The sequence below is a fragment of the Ictidomys tridecemlineatus genome, chromosome 5 (assembly GCF_052094955.1).
Source record: "Ictidomys tridecemlineatus isolate mIctTri1 chromosome 5, mIctTri1.hap1, whole genome shotgun sequence".
NCBI classification, from domain to species: domain Eukaryota; kingdom Metazoa; phylum Chordata; class Mammalia; order Rodentia; family Sciuridae; genus Ictidomys; species Ictidomys tridecemlineatus.
This window is the reverse complement of record NC_135481.1, coordinates 110,093,748-110,106,456: the sequence shown is the minus strand read 5'-3', so window position 1 is coordinate 110,106,456 and position 12,709 is coordinate 110,093,748. Positions and strand designations below refer to the sequence as shown.

Below are 12,709 nucleotides of genomic sequence, written 5' to 3'. Positions count from 1 at the left end.
AATGGTTAAATATTTCATGGTTCTCTACTCTTCTACTTCATGCCATTTACTGTGGGTTAGAAAATGAGCTGAAGCTGTTGTTTGCACTAAAGAGTGATAAGAGGTTACTGGTTATCTGCAGAGCCATAGAGCTTTTAGCCCTTTTGCAGCAATGGTTCTCTCCCCCCTGCACCCCCCCCCCCAAAGCAGTGTTTGCTATTTCTGGCCATTATGTACACTAATATAAAAATTTAATTAGAGTCTTTCTTTTCAATTAATTATTACAGCCATGTTTGTTTGCTTTCTCAACAGAGTTTACATTATGGGAACAAGAGAGATCAATTTTCTATCACAGAATTCATTACTTTTGACTGAAGTCCAGCATGCCCGAGAGTGCACACCCCACTCTGGGTGACTTCCCGGGCAGCTGGAGGATTGTGGGTTGTGAAATGGACAAGTGTTCAAATAGCCTCTGATTTCCAAGAGGAGTTTTGATCATTGTCCTTCTCAGAGTGGCACATGCAGCAAAGCTAAAATTCTGTGCAACCTCTGAGACTGAAAATATACGTGCGTTGTCTTCATTCCTCATAATGTGATTTTTTAAAAAAGTATCCCGAGAGTTGAAATTGGGTGTAGGATGACTAAAGATTTCTGCATTAGGAAGGTTATTTTCTTTGATAATAGCACCTGTTAAAAAAAAAGGTGTGAACGTGAGAACAGGGGTATTTTATTTATCTTTAGGGCCCCCAAATTACCCTTGGTGGCGGTTCAGTAAATATTTGTTGAATGAGAATGCATGCAATAAATAGCTAGTTTTGCTTTTTATCATTGGTAAAAGCATTTTCTGGACTCTGTGCTTGTGCCTCTAATAAGTCTCCATGATTAACGTCTGGTTAGGGCTGTTTTCAGGGTTGGGAGATGTAGCACACCTTTGGACCAGAGCTGCAGCAACCGTATATTACTAAGCAGGGCAGGGGTTGGGCACAGTCCCCCAGAGTAGTCCACACGGCTTGGAAGCCACACACACCTCGTACAAGCCACCAGCCGCTGTCACTAGCTCTGTGACGTTGGGGCATGTGGCATCACCTCTCGTGTTCTCTGTCATAAGCTAACACTGGGCCCTTTATACCTAAACCCAGGGAGAGGATGTGTAATGTGTTGTATATGGAGATAATTCTGTGTGTCCCTTGACGATTCCTTTATCTTCTAGAGATGTGTTCCTTTTGTAAAGAGGGTGAGCATGCACCCTCCTCTGTATTGAACTGTTTGCCTCTTAGTCTTGCATAAACTGGAAGGAGGGAGAAAGCCCTCAAGCAGCCTGGGTCCCTTAGGGAACGTCTGTATGGTGCACAGTGAGAAGATAAACCTGAGTTCAGGAGGGACTCCCTGCAGCTGCTGGAGGTGGTGTGCATGTGCACACGTGTTTGGGTGGGAATGTCCTGTATCGGCACTGTCCAGGACATAGCCACTAGTCTGTGGTGATAAGCCCCTGAGATGTGGCCAGTGTGACTAAGGCACTGAAAAAAATTTTTTTGCTTATACTAGATACTAGGGATTGGGCTCAGGGGCATTTTGCCGCTGAGCCATATCCTCGGCCCTTTTTATTTTTTAATTAATTAATTTTTAAATTAACCTGTCTCCTTAAGTTGCCCAAGCTGGCCTCAAACTTGTGATCCTCCTGCCTCAGCTTTCTGAATAGCTGGGATTGTACAGGGGTGTGCTATTGTACCTGACAACACTGAACTCTTAATTTCCTTGAGTTTTAATGTAATCACAGGTGGCCAGTCGTTGCTGCCTAGGACAGCGCTGTCCACCTCTTAGTTGTGGCACTTGCCGCCTGTTTCCTGGGAAGGTGGGAGAGATGCAGCCCCCCAGCCATCTTCCCAGACCTCGTAGATCAGACCTGCTTTTCAGTAAGATCCCCAGGTGGTTCCTGTGTGCATGGAGTAAGTGACCCCTGGCCTGCACTCAGGTTTTGCAGAGACTTCCCCACAGTTTGGGTGCGGGACAGGACGGAAGGTCCTTCAGTCTCCTTTGCCTTCTCAGTCAATCTCACCACTGCTGTGGATCTCTGGATCTCTGGGGACTCATGCTTATAAGTCTCTGTGCATCCCTGAGGTTAGGAGATCAAAGGAAAAAGCCTTTATCTCAGGATTAAAAGCTCTCTTTTCTCTTAATCTCTGCACTTCCATATTCTCTCCCCCAAATGGGGCTTTGTCTTTATCTTCTCATTCATCCCACTATAGCCAGGGGTTTCCCACTAATTTTGCCTTAAAGTGGTAATGATGACACACACACACACACACACACACACACACACACACACACACACACACACACTTTGAGTTGTTTTCAATCAAATCAGTGTGTTCTCATTGTGGGTCTCTTAATACTTCTCAGCACTCTGGCTAGTGATAAATATTTCAAAAGCATGCATGTTCTCTTGAAGGGAAACTACAGAAATGTCTTCCCACCTCCCTGAAAAGTATGAATAATTTCTATTCCGTAATGGTGCTAATTTAATGAATTGAAATCAACAAGAGAAAACTCTGCAGATTCCTTTGATATTCATCAGCAAATCCCTTTGGTTAATATGGATGTTGCCTGCATATTGTGGATGTTAGGGAAAGGAAGGGAGGGTGGCTTTGGGTTCAGTTATTTTGATGGCAATTTCTAATTCTTGAATGGCTCACAGATATCACGAGATGATGGCTGAGATCCAGTAGGTGTCTATATGGTGACTCTAGTGGGTTGCAAATCCTATGAAGCTGCATCTGGGAAGTATCCAGGGCACTATGCCAGCCTTTGAGGGCCCTATAGTGTCTCTAAAACAGTCTCAGTCACAGTGCTAGTAAAGGATGGAGCTGGAAATTGAACCCGGGTCGTTTGGTTCAAGCAACTTCACCTTCACCCTCGGCTGCCTTTGCTCTGTCACTGATATCTGCTGTGCTGTGTTAGCTTTCCATCACTGTGACAAAGTGCCTGAGATAAACAACTTTAAAGGAGGAAAGGTTTATTATGTTCATGGTTTCAGAGTTCCTGGGCCTGGGGTCAGGCAGAGCATTGTGACGGAGAGGGAAGGTGGAGTAGAGACATTTTTTACCTCATGGTACTCAGGAAAAGTGACCGGGAAGCAGGGGAAGGAATCCATCTTCAAGGGCATGCCCCCATGACCTGCTTCCTCCAACCAAGCCCCACCTTTCACAGGTTCCACCCCACCCCCAAGAGCCTGTCAAGCTGTGAACCCATCAGTGGATCAGCCCATCCACGAGGTCAGAGCCCCCCGTGTCCACTCCCCTCCTACAGGCCCGTCCTGGACGAAGCCTGCCACACATGAGATTTGGGGGACATTTCAGGTCCAAAGCATTCCAGTCACCTTGGTTGCTGTAGCTCTGCTCCTTCTTCAGGTCTCTGCTCAGATGTCAGCTTCCCAGTGACACTTTTGTCCCTGAGAAAACTGCCTGCCCCACTCTTCTCTTTCTCCTTTGTCCTTTATTTTTATCCTTAGCTTTTATTACACGTGTATGTTTTACTTCATGTAAGCAGATTCCTTGTGCATGGGGACTTTGTTTTGTCCACTGACAAAACACTGTTTCTTGTGCATGGGACCCTGTCACGGCTGCGTCTAGGGTCAAGAAAGGTGCCCTGCCCATTGTACCACCAGGTAATTAGTTTTGAATGAATGAGTGAGCCGGCCCCCCCCTGTCCTCAGAGTGCTCAGTGATCCCTTGAGGCACCTGTCTGCCCTGGCCAGTTTCCGGTTTCTGTGGCTCCAGACTACGCTGCCTCGCCCCTCCTCTCATCCTTATGCAGTGGACGATGCCACCACATCGTTCCCCCCTCTCCTCCTTCCCTCTGCCCCCCCTGAGTCCATCCCCACCCCAGCTTCGTCTGTCCCGGCTTTTACTCTGGGTGGTCACCCTTTCCCTGGTCGATGTCAAGTTGATTGAGGGCAGGAGCCACATCTCTGCCCTTGTCCCTCACGTCCCCGACTTCAGGCTTCACCCCCAGCGCAGAGTAGGTGCTTAGCAGCTACTTACCGATGGATGAATGGGACTGTTTAGTGCTGCGGGGAGATCCACGCTGAATGTGTTGGAAATAAGTCCCACTTGTGTAGAATTAAGTGTTTCTTTGGCACCACAAGATCTTACTGTTCAAGCTGTGAGATTTAAAGGCAAAATGCTTCCTGCTAATTATTAACAGTTGCCCTGTAAGAACAGAGCCATTACGGGGCCCTGAACCCTGGCACACTGCCCCCCTCCCCGCAGCGAACAATGCCGCAGAGTGGGAGGAAAAGCAAAGGCCACCACGGCCCTGGCTCCTGCTGGACCTCAGATTACCCGAGAGGATTGCAGTATCGGGGCCAGAGAGTAGGGAGGGGTAAAAGGATTTGAAATGAGATTATAGGACCTAAAAGATCCTTGCTTTTGTTCAGGAAAAAATTTACTTTAAAAAAAAAAAAACCAAGGCAGTGAGAAATCCCCAGTTGAGGAACTGGAGTATAATTCAATGTCCTGGAGCCTTCAGATACTTAAAAATAATTTGATCTCTAGTTGTATTTGTTGGGCTTCTTATTAACCAAAAAAAAAAAAAAAAAAGGAAGAAGAAAGGAATGGGAAGAAGTAAGAATGCCCCTGAAGGTCTCTAAACAAACAAAACTGAACGTGAGATCTACTAAGAGGACCCAGGTGCTGTCCCTGTCTTCTGGGTCAGTGTGTCTTCAGATCAAAGCCCAGAGCATGGGCCAGAGTACGGTTCCTTTATTTTGCATCCTGAGGAGAAAGGTCCTTTCCCCTGGACCGCAGCTGCCCCCATGGGGGTCCACCCATGAAACCCTGCGTGATCAGCTGACCAGGCTGGGGCTGACCAGGCTGGAGTCCTCTGGTGTGCTGCCTGCCCGATGCTGTGGTTTCCCAGCCCTCCCAACACTTTTCTAGATTTTTTTTTTTATAGTTGTTGATAGACTTTTATTTTTTTTTTTATATGCGGTGCCGAGAATTGAACCCAGTACCTCACACATGCCAGGCAAATGTGCTACTGCTGAGCCACAGTCCCAGCCCCCTGACACTTCTCTTAATGAACGCTCTAGGTCTGTTCCACTTTTTGATGCTTCCCAGAGGTCTATTCTGTTTAGCTCCTACCTGGGTGTCTCTAAATCTGAGTCAGCATCCGCTTCCCACACCATCAGCCTCCTGCTTTATCTATCTCAAGGTCTTATTGATAGAAGTGGCTTTTTGCCTATATTAGAGTGGCACTTGGGTTACCCTGAGTGTGATCAGAAGCCTCACGAGGGCTCTGCTCACTGCTCCGTGGCTGGGGATTCGCCAACTCACTCAGGTATGCAGAGGCACGCCACCCGGATGGTTTGAAACTCAACAGGAAGAATCCCAGGTGTCTTCAACGCTTAGGGGACCAATTTTCTGGTGATCCTGAATAAAACCTTTGAAAGAGTCATCATAGTTCCGAAGTCTGGGTCAGCACAGAATTTGGGCAATAGGGTACCCTGGTTACAAAGTTACTGCCAAGCCTTTTGATGGAGCTTCCTTTATTAAAAATTCCTTCTGAACCTGTGGGTCTGTTTTCTTGCCCAGTGAATCCTGGAGGTGCTGGAGGACGCTGGATTTTGCCCTGCGGTTTGCCTTGGGACGCACAGGAAGCAATTATTTTGAACATATGCCTGATCTCAGCTCCTGACTTGTCCTTTTCTCTTAAAAATGAAGTGATCTCTGTCTTCCCCCTATCGGCTGCCCCCAAAGTGTTTTTCTGTTTGGAGATGGAGGCTAGTTGGATTGCAGCTGATTCAACTTGTAATTGTGTTTGATTCTGCAGCAGACCTCACCTTGACTTCCCTTAATAGTGAAAAGCAGTGTGTCATCTTGGAACTCACGCTCTTCCTGGACAGCAAGGGGTAGGGCAACCACCTCAGAACCTGGTGACCTTGCCTGGTCATTTGTGTTTGCTGTCGATTTTTGGTTTTTCTGTTCAGATACGAGGGAAAGTTGAGTTCAGCTTCATTATCCAGATACCCACTCAGGAACCCAGAAATGGGAGCCCTTGGTGTGGGACGTAAGACGTCACCTGTATCCGACTTCACACTTTGTGCAGAGGGAGTAACGTAGCAGGCCTGAGGTGGCCCTCCTTGAGAAGTTCTGCCTGCAAGGTCGGCCCTTGGCTGACATCTGCAAGTTGAACTTTGGAAGCCTCAGGTAGGCACCTTGGGCACCACGTCTCTGATTTGCTTCCCTGATGGGTGGCACCCCACATGGGCTGTCACCCACCCTGTGTGACTCCAGGAGAGGGCCCTGAAGCTTAACACAGATTTTCCTCTGGTCTCCACCCCATGAGCCCCTTCCCTTTGCTGACTGCTTTGCATCCTTCTGCTGAGTTCAGCTGTGACCGTGAGCGTCCCTGTGTACTGAGTCCTGTGAGTCTTCCTGGTGGGTCACGGAAGCTGGGGGTGAATTGTCAACCCCGGGCCCATCTGTGCACCTTCCAGGCCCTTCTGCTTCCTGAATTTGCCTGTCTCAGCAGGTCTCTTCCTGCAACCCAATATCCAAAATCACAGACCTCAGAATCACATCGATTGCACCAAATCCTGTCCTTTCTACCATTTTATATTAGATAGGCACCGAGGGTACTGAAACAAGATACATCTTGAAATCATATTAGAAGTGTCCCTTGATTTAGGACTTCCTCTAGGCTTTGTCATTGTCCCCTTCTTAGCTTTCCCCAACCTCTCCTGGACAGCAGAGGCCTCCCTGTCTGGCTTTTCTGCCTCTGTTCTCTACCTCAGCTCATCTCCAGGTCACCTTTCTCCAAACTTCAGCTGAGTCCCCAGCAGGACACTGTGAAGCTGCATCTGGAAACCCCAGTAGAGCAGTTAGAACCCAGATTTGTGTCCTTAGCTCCACTCACTGCTGTTGCACACAGACAGGTTATATTCCCTCTCTGTGCCTTGGGATTCTTATCTGTTCACAATCATAAAAAATAGTACCTTCCTCATAGGGTTGGTGCAAGCACTAAATGAGTAAATGTTTAAAATCCTTACAACAGTGCCTGGCACTTACAGTGTGCTTAATAACTAACTGATAGCTGCAAGTGCATTTTATAATTATCCATCAGCATACCCACTCTGGGGTGTCAGCTGCTGCCTGGCCTTGTACCTGGTTCTGGCTCTTGAATCAATAAATGAACAAGAACAGGAGAACAGGAAGGTTGGTTAACTATGGTCCATATGTGCTGCTGAGAGACAATCATGAGAGCAAACTGCCCACCGGGCCCTTCGACTGTCCCTGTGCTGAAACTTGCCTTTCTCCCTGGTGACGCTTTGAGCTACTTAGCTCCAAGTGGGCACTTCCAGGAGAACAATCACTGTATAATGCCTTCTGAACAACTCTCTCTAGGACAGCTTGATTTCCGCACAGCTCTCTGAGGAGAGAGGAAAATCTGTGTTAGCTCTAGCACTGACTCCCAGGACCCTTTCCTCCTCCGACATGTCTGAGGAAGTGTGTGTGTGGCGGGGGGATTACCGAGCCTTGCGTCACATAGTTGGTAGGAAAGGTTGGCTTGAGTGAGCGGCCACTGAATGGAAGGCAGCTGTGCCATTTGCCATGTGCAGAGGATTTTATTCAAGGACCTTCCTCAGTAACTCCTAGAGGCCGTATAGATAGTGTGCTATTGAGATGGCTCTTATTGCTTTACCTTTTTATATTAGATAGACAGATAGGCACCAAAGGTCCCACATCAAGATACATCTTGAAACCACATTGCAACCTTGGGGTTTCGGTTTTGGGGGCGGGTTCTGTCCAATGGAACATTGTGTCAGTTAGCAACTGCTGCATAACAAACACCTTTTAAAGAATCATCATTCATTTGCTCACCATTCTGTGTGTTGGCAACTTGGCCTCAGCTCAGCTTGAATGGCCTATTACTACTCCTTATTGTGTTGGCCACCCAACACACTTGTGCATTTGGTTCTCTGCTGGGACAGTTAGGGAGAGACATCTGGGGCCTCTCTCCGTGGGATTGACCTCCTTCAAAAGCCAATCATTTGGTGGTAGAAGAATTTCCAGTAAAAGGGCTGGGGATATAGTGCAGTCGGTACAGTGCTTGTCTCACAGGCACAAGGCTCTGGGTTCAATCCCCAGCAAAACACACACACACACACACACACACACACACACACACACACACACACACACAATTTCCAGTAACAAGATCAAGTACACCCCACTATGCAAGCGTTCTTCCAGTTTCCGCTAGGTGTCATAGTTGCTAGTGTACCAGGCCACCCAGGAGGGTATGTGTACAGGAAAGCATGAGTGCTGTGGCCTATTGCTTAGTCCTTCACAACAAGAGTTTACCCAGGGTCTTTCAAGGAACTAAAGCAGGGGTGTCATGGTGGGCTCTCTTCACTGTTCTTCAGACTGAGAGGCAATCAGTGGTCAGAACCCCTGGGTCACTGTTCCAATGGGCCCCGTTAGTGCTGCTTCCCATCCAGCTCATGGATTGATGGGCCCTTAGTCCCTGAGGGGCCACTGGGAGAATGTGGCTGGATCAGCGCAAATCATGGTTGATGCTAGGAAAGGAACTCCAAGTTGTGACCAAATGTAGCCATACAGGGTTCTTACGAAGTGACACCTCAGATCCCCTGCAGTGTTCTCAGCCAGGCCTCAAGCCTTCCCTCCATTCTTGAGCACTACTCGGACAATGCCAGCAGTTGGAGCCTCTGTCTGTTCTTTGATCCTCAGACAGTGCTCTGGACAACATTCCCAGGATCAGAGCAATGGAGGAGGGTTTGTGGAAGTGGGAGAGTCAGAGGCATGGCCAGGGAGGCTGGGCACCTAGATTCTTGAGCTGGGTTTGCTGCTGGCTGATTTTGATCTCTTGGGCAAGCAGAGGGGTGAGTAGATGAAGTTGATTATATCTGGTTTCTAATGATACCTAAATGAATCCCCTCCCATATTTTCTCAATTTATTCACCCAATAAGTATTTCTTAAGTGCTCACTAAATATTGGGAACACACGAAGTCTTGGGGACACAATGGCAGCCAGATATCTGGATGATATCTAAGTTGTTATAACAATCTTAAGTCATGTATCCTTTGGGGTTTATGCTGAATGTTGAGGATTATCATTAATTGTGCTTCTTTATCAAAATATTGCCTTGGGATGCACTAAGAGATGATTCGGGGGAAGAGCTTTGACATCCGATAGATGTTTGGTTATAGGGTCTAGGATGAGTAGGGAAGGGGTTACAGAGATGGATGGATGATCTTCTGGCTGCAAAATGAGGCTGGGCCCTGGGCATCAAGGACATATTGATCACCCCTAGTTGTTGGGCTGGTGGGTATCAAAGAACTTCTACTAAGTACACTTAGGGAAATAATTTAAGGTACTTATTAGGATTCCTGAAGCATGATTATTGGGGCAGTAATGTTGGCTGCCAGGAGGGGAAAAATAATTAAATTTGAGCAAGAATGAAATTTCCTTGGCTGGGGCTGTGGCTCAGTGGTAGAGCGCTCGCCTAGCATGTGCAAGACCCAGGGTTTGATCCTCAGCACCATATAAAAATAAATAAAATAAAAGTATTGTGTACACTAAAGAATAAATATTACAAAAAAAAAAGAAATTTCCACTTACTTTTTCTGAAGTTAATGACAGTGTCTCATGTTGAGCACATCCACCTGTCATTGTTGGTAGTGGCCCCTCACTGTGGTGGGCATGGCGACTGTCCTGGGTTGGCTAGTGGTATCGCCAAGAGTGGAAGATGGCCCCAGGGCCTGTGTGTCTCTGTGCATGTGTGTGGGTGTGCACACGTGTGTGTGTGTGCACGTGTGTGTGTGCACACGTGTGTGTGAGTGTGTGTGCGCCCTAACACAGAAACACAAGCAGAGCTCCACAGCCCCCACATGTCTTGTCTTCCCAGTTACAGTCTAAGCCTGGGAACCAGGAACTGAGCTCATCTCGGCTGCCATTGTGTCCCTAAGCCTTTGTGTGTTCCCGGTATTTACTGAGCACTTAAGAAATACTTATTGGGTGAACAAATTGAGAAAATATGGGAGGGGATTCATTGTAAAGCATCTTGGTAATTTTTATGGAATTAACCTGAACATTTTAATTGGTCAAAAGAACAATGACTATTCTTTTGGTGGGGCTGAGGTAAGGCATAAAAAGAAGCAGACTATAAACAAGTGACCAAATTTAAATTGATACTTTATTAAAAGCAAATACAGACGAGCCACCTCCCCACCCAAAGCCCCAAATTATGTAGATTACTGGTCTAGTGTGGGAGAGAAGCCTTTTGTTTCATATTTTTTCATGATTAAAGTAGCTTTATTATATTTTCTGATCATTAAGTTAACATACACTCATGCACAGTGGTCAGGCAATAGGATAGCTTGAAAAACTCAACAAAATTACCCTGAATTCCATGTTGTTAGCAGTTTAGGAAAGAAAGTCTCTCTCTCAGAAAAATGTTCTTCCTATTTTTAATTGGGTCCGAAACTCTGCCGCCTTAGCTGTTCTTAAGTGTGCAGTTCAGGAGTGGTAAGTTATGTTTACGAGGCTGTGCAGTCAATCTCCAGAACTTTCAGTTTTGAAAAATGGATACCCTCTCGCCAGCTTCTGGCAGCCACTTTTCTGTCCCTACCTTTGTTTTTTGACTCCACAAGGTAGCTCATACCAGTAGCATCATGTGGCACTTGTCTTTTTGTGACTGGCTTATTTTACTTGCTGTCCCCATAGTCCGCCCATGTGGTAGTATGTGTCAGACTTTCTTTTCCTTTTTGGACGGAGGTGCCCTCGTGTGTACACACCACCGATTGTTCAGCTGTGCACTTGTTGAGGGACTCTTGGGTTGCTTCCATCCCTTGGGTTCTGGGCACAGTGGTACTGTGGCTGTGAGCGTTGGGACATCCACAGAGGGAATGGATGTGAGCTGGGCCAGGAGCATGGATCAATACTCCTACACCCGTGTGGGCAAGTGGCATTTATTGATGTTTTATTTATTTATTTTCATGTTGAGGATAGTTCATGGTGCCGGGCTTTGACGGGGAGCTGTTTTTAGAGAACTGGGCTTGCCCAGGTTCTAGTGACTTGAGGAATTTTCATTCCCCTTTCGGGTCAGTCTGTGACCATCTGGAGAGCCCAGCAGAGCCAAGGCTGTCAGGAACTCTCGGCCAAGCTTGGTTGGGTTCCGTGCTACCAGAGGTTCATCATGCGCAAGGTGAGGTCAAGCCTGATATTTCAGTATTGAACCTGAACGTGGCTTTCCAATACCACTGTGGGTGTAGCTGGCTATGTGGGATGAATATGGGCACCCAGATGGCAAAAGCCGTCCACAGACTCCTCCCAGTCTCTGGTTTGGTTTGGTCAGGCTCAAAATGGTAGGCTGTACCCAGTTCATAAAATTTTATTCTTTTTCTTTGCTCAAAGCACAGACTCTGTGAAATCCCACCCCTCCTTTGTTTTTCATTTTTATAATTCTTAATTCTAATTCTTATGTGGGTGCTGAATGCCCAAAAGTTACTTACACCTGGCCTGTATCTGCCAAGGCCAATGTCTCGGCTTGGCACCAGAATCACGAGGCACTCACAGCTTTGTAGGTTCAAACAGCAATTCTTTATTCCAGCTCTCACACCACCTCCACACAGGTCCAGGGGCAAACGCGCTCTGCTGTCTCCCCCACAAACCACCTACTCCACGAGGCTCTCTCCAAATCCCATTTTAATCTCACGAGAACTCAATGGGAACAAGCAGCAGGAACACCCTAATCCCAGCAATAATCTTCAACTTCCAACTTCCCTAAAACCCATTATCTTAAACTGGCAACGCCTTAAACTCAAGGAGCCGGTTACTTCCTCAAACCTGATCAGCTCTAAACCCGAATCCGCCTTGGTCCTTGAGCAAGGTCACCTTATTAAAGCATGCATGCAATGTTCCATCAAATGTCCTCTAAGCAGCATGGGGTACGCTTGGCAAGGAAATTTCGATGCGTCATTCCTACTTGGTAATGGCCCTCAGCATGTATCAGAGACTGTTTCAGGTTTTACTTCTTCGTGACCCCAAAAGGATTGAAAAGTGACCCTTTATTGGTTGGGTAACGTGATTGGAAAGGATAGCCACCTTCCCCACGGTCCTGCAGAAACTCTGGTTGTCATGTCTAGAATAATCAGAAGTACAGGTTGCAGTGAGCCACAAGATACTGTGTCTTGGTAAATGCAGAACCCAGAGGACCGGGTAGAAAAGCAAACAGGCCTGGTTGGTTTTAGTGAGCCCTTGGTTAAGTTTAGTGAGCCCTTGTCCCAACAGTCATCTGCGTCAGCACTTTTTTAGCAAAGTTCACGGGCCATCCGGCATGATCCAGTGGGCGGGCTTCTTTACACATAAAATATAATTGATTCCATATTTCTCTCATCCCTGAAAACAGTCTGCATGCGTGTTTTGAATAATCAAAATTGTCTCCGTTTAAAAGATGTTGTAGATTCACGTGGACAATCTGCTGAGCCCCTCAGACTGTTCCATTCACAACAACATAGAGGAGACACAACCTAAGAAAAGCACTTTGAATTGTGTGTGCAGAGGTGAAGGGAGGATTGCGTTAGCCAAAATCAGGAGGATTTCAAGTCTTGATTATTAGAGTTAATACTAATGAAATTAGCATTCCACCGGGACTGGTTTCTGGAAATTCTGGTAGTGCAGTCACTGAATAATAAATACATAGAGCAAT

The 12,709-nt window shown here is 46.8% G+C and overlaps 1 protein-coding gene and 1 long non-coding RNA gene across 6 annotated transcripts in view; one reads left to right on the top strand and one right to left on the bottom strand.

The window, feature by feature from the left end:
- Positions 1-12,709, top strand: part of Foxn3 (forkhead box N3) — a 384,532-nt gene that overhangs the window by 245,689 nt on the left and 126,134 nt on the right. The window lies entirely within an intron of this gene.
- LOC144377914 (uncharacterized) lies at positions 230-4,164 on the bottom strand. The gene is made up of 2 exons (XR_013439203.1): positions 4,020-4,164; positions 230-666 (listed from the first exon to the last, which is right to left on the bottom strand). It is a non-coding gene; the product is annotated as an uncharacterized LOC144377914 (long non-coding RNA).